The sequence below is a fragment of the Thermobia domestica genome, chromosome 15, assembly GCF_964235325.1.
Source record: "Thermobia domestica chromosome 15, izTheDome1.hap1.1, whole genome shotgun sequence".
In the NCBI taxonomy this organism is placed as follows: Eukaryota; Metazoa; Arthropoda; class Insecta; order Zygentoma; family Lepismatidae; genus Thermobia; species Thermobia domestica.
Window position 1 is genome coordinate 174611198 of NC_137468.1, and position 23159 is coordinate 174634356.

Here is a 23159-nt window from a genome sequence, read left to right on the forward strand (position 1 = left end):
ACCTGACGCCATGTGATTTTTCGTTGTGGGCAAGGTCAAGGATCGTGTGTATGACAGCAAACTAGCAACCTGGACGACCTGAAGCACCGCATCACTCAGGTCATCGCAGCTATCCCTACTCAGGTGGCCCAGAGGGTCATACAGTCAACAACAATGGCCAGACTCCGTCAGTGCGAACGGGCTGGGTGCAAAATTGAAACCTTGTAACCAAATCCTTGTCTTGTAATTCCACGTGAGTAAACACTCATTTAATGTTAACACCTTTTTGCCTCACCCTGTATTTTTCAAGTGCTACTTTATTCCAAGCAAAACCATACAACTATGACACTCAGATGGGGACACATACGTAAATACTAGATGGTGTACAAAAATTGATATAACCTTTAGTAGATTCTCCAAAGTATGAAGCAATTAAGTGTGTTTAATAGGCTAACAACGTAGTTGCCGTTAAACAAACATAAAAACTTGTATAATTGGTTAATTTCGAATCCATTTTATTCCACTGAAGAGTTCATTAAATATACAAAAACAGTGTTGTAATCTCTATCATGTTACACAACCTCATGGGAAAACATTTATATAAATTTTCTACATTAAGTGTTGAAAGTGACTGCCATTTTATTCTTCACACAAGTGGACAACGACGAACCATGCTATTGAAACCCTTTTCAAGGTTATGTGTGAGATGTTACCAACACAGCAGGGAATTTCTTTCAATTCTGAAATACTTAAGGACAACGTAGGAGGAGTTCTTAAGATAACCTCACAAGAAGTAGTCTGCAGATGATAAATCTGGAGATCGTGGTGACCATAACCCCCCTTTCAGCTCAGCTGCCCTGGAAAACATACTTCCAAGTAATGCATTGTATCCGCAACTGTGTGAACTCTGGCACTGTTTTATTGAAACCATGTGCGATCCAACTTCTTATTTGATAACGTGGTATTCTAACCCGATTATTCTGGACTTACAACATACGCAGCTTGCATACTGTTCAACTGTTCTTCTGTTAACAACCTTGGTAGACCGCTTCTTGGTGCGTCCACTACACTACCTGTCTCCTGGAACTTGTCGTACAGCCGCTTGATGGTGAATTTATTTACATAATCTGTTCCGTATTCTCTGTGTAGGCTCTCTAGATCAGAGGACAACTGCTGGCACGGATGTACTCTATCACAATGAATATACGCTGTTGCAACGTATAGCCCACGGCTACTCAATTATTCAGCACCTATAACGAAACAAAAAAAATAGTTCATAAGATTCCCCATAAGGTTGTGTAACTTTTGTAATAGCAAGAAAAAATAATTCAAAAAATATGTTGTTCGAATAAGAAAGATTCACGACAAGTGTATTAACTCATCATTTTTTTAACTGGGTTATAAACTCTACGATGGCATTCTGAAGTAGTAAAGCTTTCATGTGAGTTACAACAAGCTACCGAGGAAGGCGACAATGATTGCTGAAACAGTTTAATATACTTTAGACGCAGTCAATAAAGAGTGAGTGAACAATTTATTTCTATAAAATATACAAACATGCGTCGAATTATATCTTTAGATAAATCTTACAGTTAGTTTTCTTTTCATATCAGACTAAGTAGAGAGAAACAACATCGAAGAAGAAGACATTGAACTCTTTTAAAGCTAAATACAAAACAGATATCATTTTACGGAATTAGTAAAATTACATTTTTAAAAAAATGTCATTCCTTTTCTCTAATTTTGCTTTTCATTATCACACGTCTTTATTACGTCCAAAAATTGTTTACTTTTATTATTTCATGTCCACGCAGAAAAGTAAATAAACAATTTCCATTTCCATTATTGCCGAAAACGGTATACAAAATTTTATAAATTACGATGCAAATTAAAAAAAAAAAAAAAAAAAAAATGAGGCTATAACCCCCCTCCACTTGAACCTCAGGTATACACTGGATAAAATGGGCTTCAATCCTGCTTTACACTGGATAAACCTGGAAACTGTTTAGCTCCTCCCTTGATCATACCCTAGATCCACCACTGTATATATATATATATATATATATATATATATATATATATATATATATATATATGTATGTATGTATCTATGTATAACAGCAAAATATCCGTTCTTCGCATGGAGAGTGTGCGTTTCATTTTGATCATAAAGGGCTGAATTTGGATTTAAACTGCATTGGAAGTGCACTGTTTGTCTCAGCAACCCCGAAAAGTATGAATTCGACACTAATATCGGTCATTTTCGATCATTTTTGTGTATTTCTCCCTCCCCAAGTTGCGGAGCTGAATTTGGATTTAAACCGCATCGGAAGTGTCAATGTTCATCTCAGCGACCCCGAAAAACTACGGTCGACACTAATATCGGTCATTTTCGATCATTTTTTAAATATCTTCCCCTCCCGTTGCTTGCACCGTCAAAGTGAAATGATAAAATCCATTCCAGGCGGGAACCTCATCTATGTACCAAATTTGATAGAGATCGGTTGCGTAGTTCAAGAGTTATTAAGTCACAAACATTGTGACTTTCATTTTTATATACATATACTACTCAATTACCCACTTCGCCGGATTAAAATAAGAAAAATTAGTAGTATGTTCCGTTAATCAGTTACTTTTCACCATTGCTGAAGCACTCTCAAATCGATAGAAACAAAGAAAATACAATGAAAAATCAGAAAATAGTAAGTAATCTATATAAATAAAAGTTAATTATTATTGTGGTCTGAATTTGGATTTGAACGGTATCGGAAGTGTCACTGTTCATCTTAGTGACCCCGAAAACTATGGATTCGACACTAATATCGGCCATTTTCGATCATTTTTACGTATCTCTCCTACGTTGTAAGATCAAACTAAAATGACAAGAAACATCCCAGGCCCGAACTTCATCTATGTTGAAAATTTGATCGAGATCGGTCGAGTGGTTCAAGAGTTAAGTCACAAACATAGCTGACCTCCATTTATATATATATATATATATATATATATATCTTTGTGTGTGTATATGCATATGTGTAAAGAAAATAGATCATCTTCTCATAGCAACAGATGCACATTTTAGATTCATTGAGACTACTCAGAAGTATATACCTTTTGTCCATACTACAAAGAAATTTGTAAACTTAAAATAAAATTAACATACAGATATTTATGGAACAAAATTACAGGTTCGATATTCCAGACTAGCTAACTTACAGACACAAATTATTATTTTTAGGTACACTTCAATAAATAACAGCTACCCAAGTATATACAAAACTCGCTGATTAAACAAGTAAGTAGTTAACTCACTGATATGAAAATACTTTCTGTTGCAATAAAATGTACTTATTTTAATCAATGGTAAACGGAAAATATAAAATTTAACAGTGTTTTTAAGTTGTGGAGTGATAAATTTCTTTCAAGTTTGTAACTTTTTTTGTAAGTTTGACAGAAGTTACACGCTTTTTAAGGATTTTCAATGAATAGGTAATAATAATAATAATAATAATAAACTTAAAATCTGTTCCTTCTAGCAGAAGAAAATAGATTACTCTTTGAAATACATAACAGCTCATTAATTACAAATATCTAGAGTAGCACTTCGTACTTAGTACAGGAAAAAATACGAAGAAATTTCATTATTCATTGATTTTACAATATCATGAAATAAGTGAAAAAGGGAGGATGAGGACATATGTGTACTTTTAACGGCTGTGCCTTAAACGCTATCACCACCACTTGTGGCTGTGACAGTGTTCTTTCACCATATCGTAGTGCCGTAACAAATCATCTTGTTAACCGTTTGGGCAGCCTATGGTACAATTTGTACCATACGGGTGTTTCATGGTACATTGCGTTATAACTCTCCTATTTGAGCTTTTTCGTCCGGTTTTTTAAGTCCAGAAGCATTGTAGAACACGTTACGTATGGTTTCACACCTTCCTGCGTCCAGACATAGGAGGTGATGACGTCATAATTCTAAAATATATATTTTCATTTATTAAGCCTATGTTCATTATTTTTTGGCGGGCTTATTTTTGCACGTAGAAGATTGAAATTTTGCACAAACATTCAGTCCACCGAGTAGTATTCACCAGATTTTTTTCTTTCAGATTTCTGAGTTAAAACAGGGGGGGGGGGGGTCCAGAGGGGCTAAAAGTTGAAAAAAGGGATATTTAGACCAAAAAAATCCCTTTCTTCTGGATTTTCTCGCCTTAGATACATGATGGAGACAAGTGAGTCATACCGTCTGAAAGGCAGTTTTATTCTATAAAGAATGATGGGCGAAACATGACCCTAGGGTAATTAGGGATGTCTCAGGGAATTTTTACAAAGTATCCCTCTGTATACGAGAATATGGTACATTGTCGGTATATATATTTTTTGGCGGGCTTACTTTTGTACCTAGAAGATTGAAATTGTGCATAAACATTCAGCCTACCTAGTAGTATTTATCAGATTTTTTTCAGATCTCTACGTTCACACAGGGCCGTTCCAGAGGGGCCCAAAGTGTGATTTTTTTTCCCCTCCGAAATTTTCCCTTTGACATTTTCCCTCTCCTGGTATATAGTATGAGCATGCAAGTGGTACCATTTGAAAGCCGGTTCCATTCTGAAGAGAATGAGGTATGAACCATGATCCTAGGATAAATAGTGACGATGCAGTAACTGCTTGATTGAAAGTCTAAAAAATACCCCAAAAAGGAATTCTTTCGTCCTCTAATTTCCAGTTTGAATCAGAAGGTCGGAATCCAAGAACTGACAATTGTAATTCTGGAAATTTCAATGATGCCATGCCTAAACAACGCATTAAGCTAAATAACTTTATTATTAAATCCACAAAATTGCGCTAACATACAAATCTAAAATTTAATTGATTAATTTGGCTTGATTAGATGCGAGACTATTATATACAACAAGACTTTCAGTTTAGTAGTGCGAGGTCACTCGAAGCGAGAATCGAAACCAAGACTTTGTAAACTAAAGGCACACGCGCTAGATCAATATGGAGAGTTAAACCCATGATTAATATCAAACAAGTTCTCTGCGAAAAGCAAATTCCGCTCTAAATTTGAACTACCTTTCTATTGAATAGTGATTGTCTTAGTTTTCGTTGCTTCATGTCACCATGTGCTTTTCGTTTCATTAGAAACTCGGGGACTTTAATCCTACCGTCTGAATTGACTATACGAAAACTTTGCACGAGTGAGGTGCAAATTTCGGCAACGAGAAGCTAGATGATTTCTTTCTAAAATATGTTGAAAAGAAATTTCCAATGTTACAAGAAAGTGACAAGCATGTTACACTTTTTATGGTGGACGAAATTCACAGTAAGCCTTTAATAGACTACAAGGGAGGAAATGTAATCGGTCCATCATTTAATGGAAGTAACGTTGCACGTAGTGCACAAACATTTATGATACAAAGTGTGTTCTCTAAATACAAGGATGTTGTACATATTTTACCTGTCCATAAAATCGAACCTGATGATCTGTATCATGTTATTCGTAAAGTAATTGTAGGGTTGGAGGCAACAAGGTTTAAAGTAGTGTGTGTAATTACTGACAATAATGCTATTAATGGGAAAGCTATATCATATTTTTCCAGCAAACGAAATATGGGTATTGCACATCTTCATTCATGTGGCAGTACAAGACCTTTGTTTTTACTATTTTATTCTGTCCACATATTGAAATGCATAAGAAACAATTGGTTGAATGCTAAAGACAGTGAAACCTGTATGAAATTCCTGATTATAGTGGTGATGCTGTTCATGTTACATCTTTTGCAAGTGTGCGATCGCTGCACAGCTCAGAATAGAATAAATTAGTAAAATCTAAATTCCGCTCGAAAATTGAACTACCTTTGCATTGAAAAAGAAACAAATATTAAAACCAAGGAACACACACACTCATATTTTACAAGGCTCATTTTCTGTAACACTGGCTATTATTTCTGTTTTAATTGCAGCCACAAATATTCAGTCTTATGTCTAAAAGCTACAACAAAATTACACTCTGCCTTGAATTACAATTACTTTTTCCTTCTAGTACAGTGAAATCTGTGTATATTGGTTTCCACTAGACCACTAACAGTGGCTAACTTACGGAGAAGTAATAGCACATAGTTATACGCGTTTGATTTCATAGATAGATAAGAAACTAATGTAGGTGGACAACCTGATAAGCTTATTCACAAATATATCCTGAAAAATTCTAATCACTGAAAGAGCTAAAAACAACATGAAAATAACAATAGTGCTTTAAACATTTCCAAGTTTTAAAGAATCAATAACATAAAACTCATATTTCGTTTGTACCAGCAGACAAAGTTAAAACAATAAATAAATAAATATGTGAACAGCAGACACCTGATATTTCATTTGAATGACACACTATATTTTATTGCTTTTTAATATTAGAAGATTTGAGTTTTTTTTTTCTCTCTCTTTCTTCAGAATCTACACAAATTACTTTCTTGCATGGCCATTATTACCATCTTATAATATTCCCAATTGATATCTAAGTCCACTCCCCTAAGTTCCCAAATTCTCTGAAAGGTGAGACTTAAGGGACGCACTCCGACTTCATGTATACCTTATAAAAGTCAATGTTTCCTCATATTTCAGCCCATTGTTTAGCTCTGTAATTGATTATTATACAAATGCTTTTACATTTTGTACAAATGTTTCACAATTACAACTTATTACTAATGGATGGTTACTGATAGTGCAAAATTACTATAATTTGTTAGTGGAACATGTAAATAAATATCAACTAATCGTCTCGTTAACTAGTTGTACTGACGGCAAATTTATGTCACATTATATATATATAACAAATATACAAGGTACGCACAAACTACTGGTCGATTTATTTATTACAGGTACATGCTCATCAATAATGGAGAGTGAAAAGTAAAATACACACCATTTTCAGATATATAAGCGGGCCGGGGAAACAATGGTATGTCACACATATTTTTTACTTTCAAGTAAACTGGAAAAGAAGTTTCAATATTCTCATGCAATTCAATGCATGACACACACGCAAAACAAGTTTCTGCAAGTACGAGGGAGGATCAGAAACTTAAGTTACAAAGCCAATACTTTTAGTTTCATCTGTTATAGAGAAATGAGGAGTGTGCGATAATTTTATTATATGGAGTTGGCAACTGTGCAGAGTTTCAGTTACCCGCCACCAACGGCTAGCTGTAGGTAAACACATATAGTGACCTTGGAAAACTGGTCTCACGAAGAAGTTCGATTTCTATTTCTATGGACGAAATATGTAATCGTGACTGAAATTCACTGGCAACTGGTAGAGGATTACGGCCAGGACTTCTCACCAACGGAGTCTTCCTTCACGTGCGCACCTGCATACAGCCCAGAAGATATCCACGCTGTTGAAGCAGTTTCGCTGGGGCATCACTGACTATCCTCCCTATAGTCCGGACCTCGCTCCAAGCGACTTTCACCTGTTCCTGCACTTTGAAGGAGCACCTAGGTGGCCATCGCTTCGCTTTAGGTGAAACACTTTGTGACAACATGGTTGAACACGCAAGGACAGGAGTTTTACCAGGAGGGAGTCTTCAAACTCATCCCACGATGCGAGAAGTGTCTCAACCGATATGGAAGGTATGACGAAAAATAACCTAATGTATATAATATCTGTTGGCTCTGATCACCTCTTGTACATTACCGGAATTGATATAACTACATACTGTTCTGTGGTCAGATTTGAACCCATTCGCTTTAATAACTCAATTCCATTGGAAATGGTGATTGCCATTATGTTTGTCTGACCCGTTAATACATATATATTTACACATAAAACTTCCATATATCTCCTTAATTCCATTCGTTTTATCATAAATCTATACTTTATTCGAGATATATGCCAAAAGAATAGGGATGTTTGCGTCAACTTTTTTTTTTTTTTAACAAGTTCCTTTTAAGGTTAGTGTAAAGGGACAAGTTTTGCCGATAGATGTCACTACAGTCTTCCTATTTCTCCCATGTATTTTTTAACATTCACGAAAATTTACAATTTCTCTTACAAATTTCAACCTAGAGACTTCATTTTTTTAGAGAAGGAACTTCATAACCTATTAAAGGGAACAATCCGTGTCGATTTTTTATTAAGAATTTTTTTCATTGTTGAAACAGTTCCATTGGTAAAAGTTTGGATATATTTTTCAACAATCAAGCCATTTCAACAATGAAGAAAATTCTAAATAAAAAATCGGCACGGATTATTGCCTTCGATAGATTATGAAGTTCCTTTTCTAAAAATTTGAAGTATGTAGGTTGAAATTTGTAAGAGAAATAGTGAATTTTCCTGAAAGGTAAAAAATACATGGGAGAGATACGAAGACTGTAGTGCCATCTATCGGCAAAACTTATCCCTTTAAACCAACCTTAACAATATGTTAACACGCTGAAGAATTTTACACAATCATATTACTTACTTGTAATTGTGATTCTTGAACATATATTGTACTTCCTGACTTTCCGATCTCTTCTAGAGCCTTGTTCACAGAGGATAAAAACAGGAGTAAAAAAAATAAAAAGGAATGGATTCATCGAGGTAGAGCAGTGAGAAGAACCCCTTCTCTTCTCTTCCAGTCACACATTAAATGGTGGTGCAGCACACACGTTGTGGAATATCGCGTTCAATTTATGCATTCTTTTGTTCTTGTAGGGAAGATTGCCAGCTCATCTTGATAAAGTGAAATGAAATTAAGTTTTACGTTCCACGCTTATGCCGGCTAGGCTAAAGGAGACCGTGATGAGAAATGAATGAAATGGTAGAATGAAGAAAGTGGGAGGAAACGGAAGAACACCTAGAAAACCCACGCACACGGTGTTTGTCCACCACAAAGTTCAGACGAGAACTGGGATCGAACCAAGGACCCCATGCACCAGTTCATGTTGATGTTTTTGTTTTGATGCCAATGTTGTATATGTTTCAGAGATGCTAAAGCTGAATACCCGGTTTCAAGCCTTCCGAGACATTTTAAAGAAACACAACACAAATGTTGATTCAAAAATTATATTTGAGCCAAGAATGGAAGACTTGTTTTCTAAAATTTCTTTATTTTCTTAAAAAAAAAAAAAAACCTTAATACAGATAAGGATTGGTCAAGCAAGGAATGGGAAACATTAATCAAAAAGTAGATGCATCATCGGCACCAAAACAAAAACATCAACATGAGCATGACAACCTTCCCTACGTCAATGAAGGAATGCACAAATTGAGCCCATCATTCCACAGTGTGCTGCAGCATCAATTGTTGTGTGGCTAGTAGTCATGAAGAAGTGTTCTTCGCAATGCTCTATTCCGGTCAATCCATTTCTTTTTATTTCTCCTGTTTTTATTCTCCATAAACAAGGCTTTTACGAGATCCAAAAACTAGGATTAACATGGTATGTTCAAGAATCACAATTACAATTTTTTTTAAAAAAAATATTGGTATATTTTATAGCATTTCTATTTTTACAAAGTTAAATTTTAAACGAAAATAAATTCGCAGGATAACAACTTAAAACTACATTTTAGAACATGGATTTCGTAAGGAACATTCTAAAACTCTGGAACAATTGAATACACAATTTACCTTCATACAAGTATCGCTTACATATACTACACACTTTTTCCGCTAAACGCCGAGTGAGCTACTTAGTTAGAATCAACAAAAATATTAAATCTGGAATACATGTCTTTTCTAACCAAAAATTGATAATAAATCTTAACTTTTTGAATTTTTTTCCATTCTATTGGCATTTGATCCACACATTGTATAATATCTACACTGAAATTACATTCGAAATTAATATGCACATTGCAATTGCATTACCATAGAAAGAGCAGCAACAACACTTGAACGTATTGTATATCACATAGTGTAGTTCGATCAGGGACTTCGAGTCGCACTCCTATGCGTTACATCCATCATTTCTCGTTAATAACTGGGCAGCTCTAGCGGCTAACAGTGATAAGATTTATTATTATTATTATTATTTATTTATTTATTTATTTACTTTCATTCAATTTTAATTATACAGAAATTAAATGACATTACTGTTATTATTATTAAAAAATCAACGTACAGGACAGGGCATAAGAAACTATTGGACGTGTTACGCACGAGGAAAAAAGAAGAAAGAAGAGGAGGAAAGCCGAAAGGAGCTGATGGAAAGAAGAGGAGTGGTTTACAAAATAAAGTGTAGTGAATGTAAAAGTTGTTATATTGGTGAAACGAAAAAAAAAACTTTAAAAAAGAGTAAAACAACACAAAGATGATGTAAGATTGGAAAGAGAAAGAAATGCCATTTTTAAGCCCAAGGGGAACACGATACATGATATTAACTGGTGTGACGTTGAAGTGTTAGGACTGGAACAAAGGACGTTAATAAGAAAATGGAAAGAGGCCAGATTTATTGAAAAAGAACAAAGCTGTGTTATGAATCGAAATGCAGGGCTTAAATTCGAAAAAAAATAAATGAAATCTTTAAGTTTTACGTCCCACGATTATGCTGGTTAGGCTAAAGGAGACTGTGATGATGAGAGATGAGTGAAATGGTGGAATGAAGAAAGTGGGAGGAAACGGGAGAACCACGAGAAAACCCACGAGCACGGCGTTTGTCCACCACAGTCCACACGGCGCGAGCTGGGATCGAACCAGGGACTCCAAGCACCGGAGGTGAACGCTCTACCACTGAGGCACCGCGCCCCCCGAATTAAAATTGATGAACAGTGGGGGCATGTTATTGGAAAAACTTCAATTGTAGCTTATTTTCCTGCTGGACCAGGGAGGGAAAGATTTATGGTGTTTAGTTTCACTTTTGTCAACTTTTGTTAGGATTGGTTGAATCCGTTTTGATCAGCCAATTAGCGTAAAGATCCATTTCCAGGATCCTGTTATATTTAATTTGAACTCTCTCTTGCTTTTACAGTGTTGGATGAACCCAGTAGGTTCAGTTAGTTGGCGAAACTGTCATACATTTATTAAATAAACGTTGCTTTGCTCAATAATTTGTAGTTTCTAGTTTAAGTTATCTATTTATGTATTCCAGTTTCTCGGAGAGATATTATTTCACAGCATTATTAAGGAAAACAGCTATGTTAACGCTGTTTACTTTCAGCTGTACCATTTCAAACTGGGCTGGGAACCGACTGACAATGTTTATGCATCACTCTTTCGGCCTTAAATGGAAAGAAACGCAGAGCACAAATACAACGATAAAATATTAAATAGTAATTCAATACAAGGTTGGTTTGTACTAAATTAAAATATTTAAATATTTAAAAAGCAGGGCGCAAAATTTCCGGTCGTCAGGTCGCCACTGGTGACTAGAAATTTAGACCTGGCGACCAACGTTCAGTAAGAATGGTTTCTACCTAAGCTCACAAGGCTGCGCAGTTTCTGTTGTGCACGAAAATAATTGTCATTGAGTGAGCGGAAAACAAGAAGTCTTCACAACGTAATTTGCCCCTCCTTTATCACCCTCAATCAAAATGGTTTGCCTCCTGGGGTGTCAATGCAAGAGATCCATTCTCCCGCTGTTTGAAGCTAGAACAGCTGGGAGGACAGCCCAGTTCCCAGAATAGATTAACGAATCACGCCACGATGTTAGTAATAAATAACAAAATAACTATATATATATATATATATATATATATATATATATATATATATATATATATATATATTTGCATGAGATATCGTTATCACTGATTACCTAACTGCTTTCGCTTTTCAGCGAATCAATCAGTCAATAAGTACATGAATCGTCCAATTAAAAACTGAATATTTTGAATCTAATTGTCTGATTTTGAAATGTTAGGTCCTGATGTAATTCTTTCTTTGTCAAACCAAAGGCCGAAGGGGGGGGGGGGGCGTCTAATCATTTGTACGTGAGAGATACAGGCGACCATCATTTTTGGATTGGCGAGCACGTCTGACTGAAATTTTGCGCCCGGTCATAAAGGTTGTTTTGAACTGATCAAGTGATACAGAAATTTAATAGTTGAGCTTAAACTAAGAAGCAAATGATGTATAAGAATCAATTACACTGTATAACAAAGAGCTTGAAATACTTCACTACTACTTGCATACAATGTTTATTCAAACAATCCTTAACATCACTGACAAAAGAGGTAAGTGGTCTGGACCATATCATAAAAATACTTGAATTTAGTTTTGAACTATCTTTCTCTCTTCTTGCATTAGTCTTACTTCGCTGGCAATTTCAACAGACAAGATTTCAGAATAACTTTGTGAATCTAATACCACAGCAAAGTCACTATGAAATCCAGTCATCTTAGTATTTTTTATAACTTTCTGAAATGCAACACAATGCTTAGTGTGTGACACATCCTGAAATCACATAATAAAATAAAACATTTTTTTACCTTTTTTATTGCATAAATTTTCCTTTTTCTAATATATTTCGCAACCTTTCTTGCTGTATGAGCATCTTGAGGGGACAGAAATTTTTCCGGAAAAAATCCATGTTTTTACTTCTCAGATTTGATACTTTAAAAAAAATGCAAGTAAGTACATATTTTCTTTACAATAAACTACTGTTAAGTAAAATATAAATTAGAGTTAGAACACCGAAAAAATACTAGTAATCCACCAACATCAACAATATGGACAATGTGCTTCTATTTTAATATCTGTTAGTTTCAAAGCTGCTAGCTACCAAAATTACTTGATGAGTAAAGCTTGTTAGACCAATCAATAAGACTTGTGGATAAGACTTGTTGAACAGAGTATAAATTAAATAAAACTCTCAGATTAGTTTTATTTGCAAATTGGTTATAATTTAAGATAAAAAAAAAAAAAAAAAGGAAAGGAGATAAAAGGAGTAAAACCAGGAATACATACCACTATATAAAAGTAACGTACAAAAAAGATCCTGAGATGACCAGAGCAAAGTGAAAAAAGAATGAACTGAATCGAAAAGAACGCGGTGTCTATATTAGGCCACTATTGCCAGATCCAAAGTATGCATCAAAGGTAGGTACCCAAGTTCGATCAATATTGTCAGTATCAAGGTTCAATGTAGGTTTGTGTTTATGAATAAAGAACTATTCTTTAATTTCCCGTTTTTATTTTTTTATTTTTATTTTGCTGAACCTATAGAAGCAAGGCAAGTAGCCAATTTTTTGTTAATTTTGAATATCCCCCCATGCGCCCATGTAATTATATTATCTTTATCCAAGTTTAATTTTGATTCTTTCGCTCTGTTGCAATAAGATCCATAGAAAATTTTCAAGGAATGAGGATCTTTTTTGTATATAATGTTTATTTCCATGACCACGTAAACAGCTGATTCCTCAAACTTAGAATCCCTAATATGTTTCTTTATTCTGATGTTGACATCGCCTTTTGTCATTCATATCTATAACCACTAGGGAACGGAACTTTATGTGCTAAAAAGCTCAGAAATAATTATTTATTTATGTGCCATAAATTTTGAAAATATGCGATAAAACCACAAAAATATGTAACAAAAATAAAAGTATTTCGTAACAGAAACTTAAATATTATGTGTATCGTAGACATCTTAAAAGTAAGTTTTAAAATGCTTAACTTTTAGTAAGCTATTCTTTGGACGCGTTGCAGTGGACCACCATAGTTTTCTCCAAGTTCTCCATTGTAAATTTGTGACGATTATCTGTAAAAAGATAACATATTGCGAGAAAGATCGCTCCATGTCACAAAAAACAATTCTCGCATATTTGAAACGCGAAATTTCACTAACACTAAAATTGGTCACATTTTCTCCACTTCGCGTTCTAACACACGTGTAATTAATTTTACACAATGTTTGAAAACCTTGGTATTTTTCAAAAATGTCCGTAAATTTAGACATTAGCACTTGTCCAGGAAGTTCTTTCAGTTTCGTTTCTACTATCGGATTTCACCCACTGAAGCTCATAGTGTGTTTGATGACGATTCAAGCTTTTCTATAGAACGAGAAAAAAGAACAGGTTTGTTGAAATGAATGCTAATTCGAGTTTTACGAAGGGATCTTTTACCAGTTCTTGTAGAATTTCTATGGATGATGCTTCGTCTTTGTCGAGATCATTTACGACAGATACGAATTGTTCAAAGTTTTGGGCGTAATACTCAACGGCATTCAACCAAGTGCCCAATCGCGTAACTACATGAGCGGGGGGAAGAGGAATCCCAGGACATTTTTGATTAAAAATGTCCATTCTTTTAGGTGACTTAATAAAAACTTTCCATTTGAAACTAGTTTATAGACCTTAGGATAAAAAACTCTTATTTTTCACATATTCTATGCAACGCATAAACCACACAGGTAACATGCACCTTTTTGGGGTAGCTAACTGCAAGGATCACTGCAGCTGTTTTCATGTAAGCTGCAGTATCTATAACAAGAGGAACGTTATCAAATTTTATGCTTTCTAGCCACAATAGTTGTATTGCTTCGTTGAAAAGCCTTGCAATCGTTACATATGTAGCAGCAGATAGCTCTTTCCTAGCAAATAATTTTTCAACACAGTTTCATCATCATTACCTAGCACTCCTACAACCACGTTTCCCACTTTTTTTTTACCACTGGAGTCTGTAGTTTAGTCCATACATATCCAAATATTTTGATACGCACATTCCGAGCGAATATGTTGTAAAATTTGCTCGTAACACCTGTGCAGATAAGCTTTTCGCAATGTTGGTTCGTCAGGCGATTCGAAGTTCGTATATTTCACGAGAAGCTTTCGTAATTCAGGGTTCTTTAATTTAAACAGTGGAATGTCTGCAGATACGAAAGCTCTGCACAAGTCCATTGATAAAGCGAAAATTTTGACGGTTCACCGGAATTAGACTCGATTGGTTGACCGCTAAGTGCCTGTCTCTTGCTCAAACATGAAGCAGCAGCGATATGTTTCTTGCTCCCCAAATGCTACGTAACTTGTGAACGTTTATCAGCCGCGACAGATTTACCAAACGGTTAGCAAAATAACACTTTGGCATCAGTAGAAAATACATCCTTATATTCGTCATAGAATTTCTGCAAACGAGATGAAACGTTTGCCTTTATTTTAGGCATTTTATAGTAAGGAAACTCACACATTGCACTGAAGCACCACTCAGAACACAATAAACGAAAAGAGACATCTTGGATTTGAAGTTCTGCATTGTTGTAGCTGGCTTGTGGCTGGGTAGAATTTCCCACAACAGAACCCAAAAGGCGCCAGAAGGCTGCCAGTCAACATGCTCAAAGACAAAACAAACCTGACACACCAGATATGAAAGATATGTGGGGAAAATAAGCATTTTTTTTTTTTTTCGATTTCGATGCAGCAGGCCTCGATGAGCGATTTTATGTTTTTAAAACGAAAATTCTTAAAATATGTATTTACATACGGAAAACTAGAAAATATGTATTTTTATGTAAAATAAAATTTGCTGTGGTGTCATAAAAGAATATGATCAACATTTTGGCAAAAGAAAGGGCCTCTACCTCACTGCAGAAAAGAACTTTAAATAAAGTTCCATTCCCTAATAATCACTGACAATCACAGATGGTTTCATAAATTCCTGAACACATTTTTCTACTTACAAAATAACTTTTGAATTCGTTTTATTATTATTATTTATTTATTTATTTATTAGATTTAAGAGCTATATGAAATTTGTACTTATATGCAACCTTTTGTAATTACTGGAAGGCTTAGGGCATATGGCAGCGAAATCCAATTATTAGGCAGTTGGTTATCTACGTGATGTGATTAATTTTTCTTTTTTTTCTTTAATTTGGAGCTTTTTATTCCATTGTTTAATATGCGTTTGGAGTAACCATTCGAAACACCAAGTTTATATATTAATTTTATTTGTTTGCTAATATTTTCGCGTTGTGATACAATTTTGTATACTCTTCGAAAAAAAAAAAAAAAAAGTTATCCATACATTTCTACTCTAATGCATATGCCTACTTATTCACTTATACAGAAATTGCTCACATTGAGTTTCCTATAAATGTCGGTATGAAATTTATTTACTATTACCCTATTCATGCCTTACATAATAAACAAAGACATTTTATTTACATATTTTTTTCTTGTTTAATTCAACTTTGATTTTTACTGAAGCTTCAAGAGATATGATCTTGAGTTTAATATGGAATTTGAATCATTTATGCATTCACCAAAAATCAAATTTACTTCTTCTGTCTTGGTCCCACAAAAGTGTAAGCACAATCTTGCTAACCGGCGATTGAACTCGTGTTTTTCTGCTTTTCCATTGTTTAAACTATGTTTTAGCTCTGGAACAAATTGAAGAGAAATGTTTTATTCTGTACATTTAATTAGATTACGGTTTCTCAACCAGGGGGTCGCGAAGATACGCGGAAGGAATCAACCAGAATCTAATACAGGAAAATATTTTTAAGTATTATTTTGAATTTTGTTCTGATAAGCATATTTTTATTTTTTATACATACTGTTAAGAACAATAAAAGATAGGTCTACTAAACATTTTCAACAGGTGCAGAGTTGTTTAAAAACAGGGTTTGCCCAAGTGGGCCCAGCCCAAAAAAAACCACCGGTTTTTTCGGGTTGGACCCACCTGAAAAAACCCACCTTAAAGCCTACCTGGGTTTTTGAGCTTTTTGTTAGTATATTATTAGTACAACTAAGGTATCACATTGAAAGTGATTTTATCAGATTTTGGACTTTTCTTGGGTGAGTTAGATGCTTTCACGTTAAGGGATACAACAACATTCAACATAACACCTTTATGAACTTCTGAATACATAGAATGAAAAAAAAAAAAAAAAAAAACCTTGCCTTAGCCTGAGATAATTATAAAACAAATTAATGAATGGATGATGCTTATAGCCTATTTTAAGTAAAATGTGCAATTTTATATTTTAGAAAATACTTTCCGTGAATAATGTGCTCGCCGACTCGACGATGCCGAGAGACGTTATCTCTCATACGTTTGATGGGTTTAAGGCCTTAGGTGCAGGTACTACCAGTAAATATGTACTGCATTCGTAAAACTATCAGCATTATTTTTGATTACCTTTGATGGTAACACAAGTATTCTTCAGTAAAATTTGGTTTTCCAACAAAAACAGTTTAGTTCAGTTATTTGTTGCTAGTTTTCAAATAAGCATTCTGTAGAATCAACACCAGCAATAGCGTAAAAATTCTGGTCAAATTTAAGAAGCTTAACGCTCAGAGTTCCGAAAACTACGTAACGCTTACTATTCCCAGTGCTGAATTTAAACTTCTGTACTAGTGGAAGTTTCAATGTACAGTAAAGAAAACTGCATTTTCGAAGGGGAAAAAAAAATCACGAAAGAAGAGCTCGGAAAATTCCCGCAATTAAACGCACAAATCATTGGAAGTGAATACTTCAACAATTAAACTATTTATTTTACGCTGGAAGATATTTAATTTCATTTAACACATTTTGAAACATTTACTTAATAAAACATTTAATTTTCCGGAAAGAACCGTCTTGCAAAAGGGGCGTCGTAAGCGTGGGGGGTCGGGGGAACGCGTCACCCCAGATTTTAGCAAATACACTTAAAGAAACTAAGACAACTTTGTATATATAACTTTTGTCGGAAAGAGGATTTTGATTCATCCGCTCCCTCTTTAAAAAGCTAACGACGCCAGTACTTGCAACAAGTGCTTAGGGAATTCCCATAATTGAACACACAAAGTATCGGAAGTGAACTTCAACAATAAAACCATTCATTTTACGCTGGAAAATATTTATGTCGTATAAGACATTTCGAAACATTTATTTTATAAAACTTGAATTGTATCTTTGTTGTAAATTAATATATTTGGTGTTCATATTTGGCGAACCTCACTGAGGCTCCTGGAATGATTCGATCTACATTTGTTCGTTCGTCTGCCTGTACCACACATACAACAGAGCACCACTTTTCGAGAAGTTCAAATTTTCAGGGTACAAGCACGAGACACACTAATTTTCCTGTACAGATTTTGGCACCATACCAACGTAAAATTTCAAAATGGCGGCATTTTTTCTTTCAAAATAGTGAGCATCCACGCCACAAAGCGCAATTTTCGGTCTTTTACGTTGAAATTTTCAGAGTAGAAGCACGAGATACTCTAAATTAGCTACATATATTTTGGAGGCGATCAAACAAAATTTTTAAATGGCTGCCATTTTTTCAAAACAGCAGCGAATAGAGAATTGTTGCAAGTTGTGACAATAATAATTTTGAAATATAAATCACATTTTAACACTTTTACCCCAGACATTGAAATATTTTAAAAAAAATAAACCCGAAAAAACCCATATGGGCCCAGGTGGGTTGGGCTTTTTCAAAAAACCCGGGTTTATTCAAACCCTGTTTAAAAATCAATTTAAATGAAAGAGATACGATATGAAACTAATGAGAAATACATATTGAAATACCACTAAAATACAAATGCAACAAAACCTGCATATTGAAATACAATTAAAATTGAAAACACTATTCCACAATAACTGTGTTGCGTTTGTTGATAAATCAACAATGGACAGATTATTCTGCCGCAATAAAAGGGATGGCTTTCGTTTAGAATCCTTTGTTCTTTACACAATTGTACACGCATGTATGGGAGCGAATAATCTTTTTTCCAGCCAGTTGGCCACAATGAAGATAGATTTTTGGTGTGGATTTTTTATTTTTTTCATAAATTTTAAATGCAAAGTAGTTGCTTTTGTCACTTTTTGGTGATACTGAACATATGCACAACGATGTACTAAATTCACAACAATGTAAGGTAACTCAAAGTGGCGGTCTTTCGAAAATTAAAATACTCAATAACTTTTTAAACAGCTATCCAAGTTTTTTTTAACCAAAATTAGAAATCACTTTAATTTTTTTTTATCACATGACCCAAAATTAAGGGAGTTATGAAGTTTTAAAATTTTCAAACGGCCTCCATTTTGAAACTGTATAACGGATCGAATTCGATATTTGCAATAAGAATGAACTGACTCAATTTGGTTTTAATCTATTCGCTTTTAAGGAAGTTACTGTATCCACTATACACAAGAAATGGATTCTACTATTATAGAAATAGATGGATATCGTGAGATCTCCGCAATAAGTGTATTAAAAATCCCACACAAGCTTATTACAAACTAGAAAAGAGGGTCGTTGGCAAGAGGATGTGATAAAAAATCGGGTCGTGATAGGTATTAGGTTGAGAACGACTGAATTAAACTAAAATGTACTGTGTGTTTTCCTGTCACAAGATAAAACTTTTGTCATTAAACCACAGGATTTTTCGACTCTTCCCGCCGTCTTATATATATATATATATAAAATAATCTATAAGACATGGATCTTCATTTAATGACACCTGTTCTTGAAAATTGCATTTTCTTAATGCCAATTACAGAGCATAAAGAACTAGAGGTTGCGGCAGAAAGAACTCTCCAATTTGGCAACCTAATAAATTCAAAACCAATGTATATATAGCAATTGTTTTATTTCTGAACAGTAAACAGAATGCTACTTTAAATCGAAGTATTTTGAACTAAACATTACGTATGTGTTAGCTCCCATTGTTAATACAAATCACAAAGCGAATACAATAAGGAAGCTGCGTTGGCACTGGCGAGCGGCCAATTTTCTTGCTCTCCATAAAAAAAAAAAAAAAAAAAAAAAAAAAAAAAAAAAAATAAAAAAAAATCTCCTGACCATGCCGGGCAGGTACACTACTATACACGCTCCCCAACTGAAGCTCTGCCCCTTTTAAATCGGAGAGTTTGCCGTTCTGTTGCGGCAAGGCACTCCCCGATTTGGGAGCATCATAGCTTTGTGTGAGAAACGTGCAGTCGAACAGCGGTGTATATTCCTTTCTCAGTGTATATCATGACAAGTCGGAAGAACATCGTGTTTTTTGTGATAAGTTTAAAAAGCGGCGGGTCGCCGGTAGGAACATAGCGTGCATTTTGCATCCGTTTCGCACTATCTATCTATTAAAATGCTAGGTTTATTTGTTTGTGGTCAAGAAAAGTTTATATGTTTGTGGCGAATTCTTTTGACAATGATATATCGGAAACTACAAACTCGACAAAGATGCCGGTTTCACTGATCGATTGCAAATTCTGTGTAGATTGTTCAGTTCTAATTGAATATTTAGAAAACGGGCTTATTTCTTTATACAATTTTTTAGGACTGACACACAATCATAGTCATAAGTCTTGCAAATCAAATCAGAAAAATAAACACACTGCTGAACAAGACTACACTTATTTAATATAAAAACACATTTTATATTAAATGTACGGAGTGTACGTCTGATGAGGATCTTGGCTAGAAGATCGAAACGTCACGTGTAAATGTGTTTTTCATATTAAATAAGTGTAGTCTTGTTCAGCAGTGTTTATTTTTCTGATTTTTTAGGAGTACACTGGACGTATTGAAATCTTAAAAAGAAAAGCATCATATACATTCCTATACCACACATTTGTATACAGGATTAGTATATCTTTCCGGCGTTTGTTTCATGGCAAAATGATAATGAAAATTGAAGGATAACTATTTCTCCAGTCTAAGATAAATCTTTATTGTCTGGGGTATTTTGCTTAACGAACACCATATGCCATTATAATTAATTGTGTGTGTGTAATGTATTTGCTTATTACATACTGCATGTAAGAAAAAAGAAAACACTGATTATACATGACTTAGGAACTCCAACAGGAAGTAGGCTCAAATCTTGCAAACTGTGCGAAATATTGAAAAAATAATCGAAAAAAATTTTACCTTTATGATACCCCTTTCTGATTTTTATCCAGATGTCCTTTACTTGTGTCTGTAAAGGGACATATAAAGATGTTGTGAAGAATGACAAGGAGATTCATGCTCATATGTGAATTATGCGCTATGTAGAAAGCCAGGTCCAGCTAGTTTATCACCAATGGAGGACATGATTCAAGTGAGGTTCAAAACAGATTGATTTAAAACGACATTCTGTGTACTTCCGAGAAATAAGAACAATTGTCACATCTTTAATTTTGAATTTATTAGCTTCTAAAGAGAAGAGCTTTACAGAATTGTCAATAATACGATATTAGAAAACTACTTACAAATATTTGAACAAATATGTTTTTCCATGACAACAGCGAGTATAGAGAGTCCTATCTACAAAATAAATGCACCCAGAACAAGTGTTCTAACACGTTCGCTGGTGAACACGTAGATCGGTGCTTTTTTCTTCATGACAATCATTTCCCTGTCAACAACTGCAGGGGTGCAATAGCACTCTTGAACGTTACACTTTGATTGCTGAGGAGTGGTACTACATGGCGTTGTTGTTAGCTTCGTGTTCTTGATAATTACAAAGCTATTGTTTTATTCTGTCGAAAGATTATGCGTGTTTCTGAAGTGCCAACAGAAGTTATGAAACTTGAAGTAATAATGGTGTTTGTCTTTGCAAATATTTCTTCGTAGGGCTTAAATAATGTGTGTTGAGTTTTTTTTTTTATTTGTGTGTATTCATTTAATTGGCATATTTCTATCTTGCTAGTTGGATACAGTGCAGTGTTAAAAATGTGCAGTGTGGAACCACGCAGCAAGCAGAATTTCCCATAATTGCAATCAAAGCAGTTCATACGCATCAAAGACAATTAATTACCAGTTTAATCAGTACATTAATGCAAGTAGTTCATTGATTTCTATATGTATAAATGCAGCAGTTATTGTAAGTACCAAAAACATAATTATTTGTATCATAGCAATGTATGTTGTATAAAGACTTGTTTACAACAAGGCAATAATGCATGTAGTCATTGTAGTGTGAATAATTTATATCTGTAATAAATTCATAGTATAAAAATAACAAGGCCAAATCTTAGAATCAGCGTTAATAATACAGTCCACAAGGTGTTGTAGCAATACCTTAAATCACATACATAAAATTTTGGTCCTCCGTTTCCAGATTTGGCATTTATATAAAAGCAACAATAAAGCATGCATTAAAAACAAAGTGAACGAAACAGTGACAGTTACAGCTCAGATTCAGTGACAAATGTGAATAGTGTGAGAATGACAACAATAAACTAATATAAATTTAATTTAGCATAACAAAAGAACAAGTTCCAGTGATAATAATAAAAACAGGTAGTGATTTGTGACAGTAACAAGAGGGAAGTGAGTACTTCGTCACCGTTTTACTTCTGTTACAGTGTTTCCAAACGCACATATTTTGTATAATCAATAAAATTAATTGTCTTACACAATGGAAAAAAGGGAAATTCAGAAACTTATCGAACAGAAAGGTAACATCAAAGGACAGCTTACACGTATGGAAAAGTTCGTTAGTACATTTAACGAAACAAAATATAGGTGAAATTACAACGAGGCTTGAACATTTAACAGAATTGTGGACAAGGTTTGACGACATTCAGACTACACTCGAGTTAGAAGATGAAGGTAGTATTCAAGAAACTGAACGCGAAGAAATTGAAGCTAGGTATTATAGTTTAAAGGCAAATATGCAACAATTAGTCAATGAACGATCAAATAAAGGGACATTCAAAGAAAATAGTACACACGCTGGTCAGAATCATTCGGAGGGAAATAGCACAGATAATCTAAAACTGCTAACTATTTCATTACCTACCTTTGACGGAAAATACGAGGGTTGGTTAGCATTTTCAGAAAACTTTAAATTGTTAGTTCATAATAATTCTAAATTGCAACCTGTTCAAAAACTTCACTACTTTGGCACTTAAGGCACAAGCATTTGAATTAATAAGAAATCTTCCAGTTTCGCAAGAGAACTATGACGTAGCATGGAAGTTATTACAGGAAAGATATGAAAATAAACGTATGATTGCAGGAACTCACATAAGGGAAATCTTACACATTCAGGCAATACACAAGGAAAATGCAAGGGAGTTACGTCAGTTCATAAACACATTTTCCAGCAATTTTCATGCACTGAAAGCATTTAACTTACAAGTACCACTAGAAGAGGCATTATTGAGTCAATTGCTAGTAGAAAGATTGGATTTTCAAACACGTAGAGAATGGGAATTAAAACAAAATAATCAATCTTTCCAGCCATTAGCAGAGTTACTTTCTTTTCTAGAACATAAATGTCAGGCGCTAGAAAATATGAAATCCAAAGGTAATGAGTCACACCAAGATGA

The 23159-nt window shown here is 34.4% G+C and overlaps 1 long non-coding RNA gene across 1 annotated transcript in view; it reads right to left on the bottom strand.

Annotated features, from left to right (window-relative positions):
• Window positions 1–477: 477 nt before the first annotated feature.
• The window catches only part of LOC145671374 (uncharacterized), a 37257-nt gene continuing 14575 nt past the window's right edge, over window positions 478–23159 (bottom strand). Inside the window, exon 2 of the long non-coding RNA XR_014128516.1 lies at window positions 478–1229. This is a non-coding gene — a long non-coding RNA (uncharacterized LOC145671374). The remainder of the gene's footprint in view (window positions 1230–23159) is intronic.